The sequence below is a fragment of the Frankliniella occidentalis genome, unplaced genomic scaffold (assembly GCF_000697945.3).
Source record: "Frankliniella occidentalis isolate FOCC.00 unplaced genomic scaffold, Focc_3.1 Scaffold177, whole genome shotgun sequence".
NCBI classification, from domain to species: domain Eukaryota; kingdom Metazoa; phylum Arthropoda; class Insecta; order Thysanoptera; family Thripidae; genus Frankliniella; species Frankliniella occidentalis.
The window spans coordinates 308,324-312,322 of record NW_026267303.1 but is presented as its reverse complement, the minus strand read 5'-3'; the positions used below and the strand labels follow the sequence as shown (position 1 = coordinate 312,322).

General features: G+C 60.5%; 1 protein-coding gene across 1 annotated transcript in view; it reads left to right on the top strand.

Annotated features, from left to right (window-relative positions):
- Nucleotides 1-3,999, top strand: part of LOC113213197 (translation factor GUF1 homolog, mitochondrial) — a gene marked incomplete at its 3' end in the record, with an annotated part of 11,989 nt that overhangs the window by 6,781 nt on the left and 1,209 nt on the right.

Here is a 3,999-nt window from a genome sequence, read left to right as displayed (position 1 = left end):
AGCGGGGCTGCGTGCGGGTGGCCTACCCGCCGCCCATCGGGCGCTGAGCGCCAACGCGGTAGGCAGGCCTGCTGAGCGGGGCTGCGTACGGGTTGCCTACCCGCCGCCCATCGGGCGCTGGGCGCCAACGAGGCGGAGCGCTGCTGCGTGCGGGAGGCTTTGTTCTTGTACTCAAAACTCGTTTCTTTGAACATTCGGCTTATACATTGAAACCTTGTTTTTACCGCGTTTTTCCTGTATACGCCCGGATGGACCGACGAAAACATTACAACGGCCATTTCCTCTACCCCCCTGCTTTCGTGTTCTGCGAGACTGCCCCAATTAAGGGGAGAGGATGGGCTGGGCTGCTCTGGGCGAAGGTGGAGTGGAGTTGGAGATCCGACCCCCCAATCTTGCAGAGAGGCCCTCTCTGCGACATGGCGCACTGGGACAAGGTGGTGGGAGGCCCTGCTGCCGGAGCAAGGTCACGACTAGGTCTGGCGTCCCGTACCCCCGTGTGTCTGAGACTTGACGATTGGCTCCCCTTTGATTTTCCAGCCTCGTTTCCTATCTGTCATTTAAACGCCATTTGATGGCGCTCCGCCACCCCTAGCCCATATGTCCGTCCCGCGGGATGCCGCCCAGGCAAGTGTGGGTCGGTTTGTGAGGGGATCAGACTGGCGTGCGGCTGCGGGCGTTCCGCGGGGGCACCCGCTCAAGCCCCCTGTCGCCGTGGCCGTCATGGGCCCGGCCCCTGGCTGACGGGCGGGGGAGGGGCGCTTCTGTCTAGTGCGGGCGGCCGTCCGCGGGAGGGCGCCAGGCGCGCCGGGGCCGGCCGCTCTGCGCCGCTTGGCGGGGCCCCCTCCGGAACAGCCGGCCCCCTGCCCGCTGGAACTGGGACTCCGGCTAAAGCAAAGCAGTTCTAGTCGCGCCGCGCCGGCAAGCGGGCAACAGGCAGGCAACCTAGCCGAGCACGGCGGGGACGGCGGGCGCCACCTGGCCACTCACTCACGCGCGCACGCACGCAGACGCGCACGTCTCGGCACCGCCGCGCGCCGCACCGGGCCCGCGCGACGCACAGTGTGCACACGGCCGCATTCAGGATTACGCCCCCCCACGGTTGGTGATATGCTAGCCGACATCGACACCGACCTGGACGCCGCCGTCGTCGGAGGTCGCCGGAGGCACAGCTGCCCGTCGTCAGTCGGCCCCCGGGGGCCATGAGCCTCGACCAGACCCGTCGCCTGATCTCCAGGTACACCCCCGAGGACGGCGCGTATCCTTTGCCCCTGACGCGTGGCCCGGCGGTGGAACTCGCGCCCCGACCGAAACGGTGCACGCGCTCCTAGGTCGTCGTCGTGAGGGTGACGGCTCTGGCTGTGAGGTGCCCCCATCCTCTCCCCCGCCTAGCGCGGTGTATGGGGTGTGTAGGTCGTGGTCCTGCCGGCCCACGCGGGTCGCTCGCGCGGGGGGACCAAGTTTTTGGCGTCTCGCTCGCCTCCATCTCGCCTCGCAACGCCCAACTACTTTAACGACGTCGCGGTGGGAGCGCGGGGCGGCGCTGTTGCCCGGGAGGCCTCCGCCGCCCGCTGCGCCCCTCGTCATCGTCTATCCCGCTGGCAGCGGGCTTTCTCTGCCCCCCCCCCCTACCCACTCCACCAACCCCTGACCGAACCGCCACCGCGAAAGGGCGAGCAGCGGGCGAGGCGCCAAAACTTCCCCGTTGAAAAGCCAGCCGCGCGCGTCCTCGCTTCCTCAACGACCAGCTCCCCAACAACAACCCCCACGACCCCGCCTTCGACGCCTCCTCAATACCAACCACAAGGCGGTGCCATGTCGCCCGCTGCACGTTGCGCCTTCGCAGGGAATATGACGCCAGCGAGACGCATTTCCACTTTATAAAACACGAGTTTTAGAATGAGGTAAAAATACCGGTGGCTGTTCTGAAAGAGCCGAGGGGGCGATAACTCCGGGAATCATGCGTACAGCGTACACCTGCCTGGGAATCACCAAGATAAAAATTAATCGAAATCAACAGAAATCGCTTAAAGGAAGTGGGAAACTAGAGAAACCGGTACAAATTACTCGAAATAACCGTTTTATACCACAAAAAAAAAACTCGAAAAAAAGTTGGTATGGAATGTAAGCGGACGGGAATCACTGGGAACCAAGAGTTTCGGGAATCATGTGTACACTTCATAAGGGAGTTATTGCTCCCTCGGAAAGAACAATCATCAAAATAAAATGATAACAAAACAAAAAACAAACAACTCGTGAGCTATAATATATGTTAATACTCTCCAAAAAGTATCGTCAAAGAAATGCGCGGAAGAATGTACACAGATCGACACAGAATCCATAGTTAGTGTCATATAATCGAATTCAAAGTCGTTTCTTCCCTCAATTCTTCCCCGTGCCGTGCTCGAGTGTTTACAAAGGGACTTTAGTACGTGCCTTTCGTTGGGTTGTTGTCTTTATCGGATTGCAGGGGGCTTCTGTGGAGTGGTACTTTCGCGCCCCCCCCCCCCCCGTCCAGTGCCCCCCCCCCTCCCCTCTCTCCCGACCCGCCTCGCCCACCTGCATTGCGCCCGCCACAGCCACCAGGTCGGCCGGGCGGGAGCTGCGCCCTCCCGCTGTCTGCCGCTTTATCGGCGGCGATAAAGGAGATGAGCCGCGCGTCCCTGCTGCAGTCCCTCATTCGCCCGACGTGCGCCGCGCGCACGCTCCTCTAGCAGGTGGTGCGCGTTGCGTTACTTCCGGTTACCGTTACCTCCTGTTACTTCCGGTTACTTCTTCCGTCTGTCGGGGGCCTCGGGTGGGTATGGGCCTCCTTCATCCCAGCGCGAATGCACGACGTGCAACTTTGTGTGTGCGCGGGGGTGGGAGAGACAGAGAGACAGACAGAGACAGAGAGAGGGGGGGGGGGACCTGGAGAGGGAGAGAGACTCTCTTTCATTGCGATGGCATGGCAGCGCCTAACCCTTTGGACCCCGGGCCCGGGTCGGGGCCGAGCCGCGCGCGACAGAGCTGTATCCCCGTGACGAGAGCAGGAGCAGGGGGAAGAGAAGAGCGGGGGGAATGAAATAAAAGGGGGAGCGCGCAGGAGTGGCTGCCGGGGCCGGGGCCCCGGGCCGGGCCGAGGACAGACGGGCGGAGCCAAGCTCTCATCTCTCGCACCAGCCCCTCATCCCTGTCTGCTGGCGCTCCTGGCGCTGCTGGCGCCCCCCGGGCCCCACACACGCCTGCCTGCTCTCGCACCCTCATCACCCTATCCCTAACGTTGGCGCGATGGCCTGGATGGCGGCGGTCGGTTCGTCCCGTCCTGGCCATTAGTCAGAAGCCGTCCACAAGTAGTTATATGCACTATGTACCCGAACAGGTCGGGCTCGTTGTTCTAGGTGATGAATTGCGTACGTACGTCCTGAAAAAATACATTAAAAAACAAGACAAACGCCACAAGAAACCTACATACGGACCATGTATCAGTACTCGTTGACTAGACTTAATATCAACATTTTTGTACGTGTAGATGAAGAGCCTAAGCACTAAGATGGACACCAAAAATATTCAATAGGTTGTTAAATTGATGCTGCTTTTTTGCCTTTTTGGGGGGCGAGGGGGGGGGAGGAGTTTTAGGTGTAGGCTATGTTTGCGTGTTCGGTAAAAAATAATGTTCAGTACGGCATTTGAAATGTTGCCGCTTTCTTTCAAATTCCACGCGAAGTAAGCGCATGCGACTTGTAAAGTTTTCCATGTTAGATTGATAACGACATCGGCTTAACGAACAACGTTCCGACCTCGGGTCGGACTCTGCTGGTCGGTTCACGTGAGCGAGCGCCGCCTGTGTGGCCTCGCGGCCACGTCCTGCCCGTTGCCGAAGCTGCCGGTGTAGTCCTATGGCTCCGCGGCACCAAACGCGAAACGAGTCGGCCATAAACACATCGTTACGATGTTGTTAAGTTCCGGGGCCATCTCGTGAGCGTGATCGATGACTCGAAGGGGGTAGGCAGGCGGGGGCGG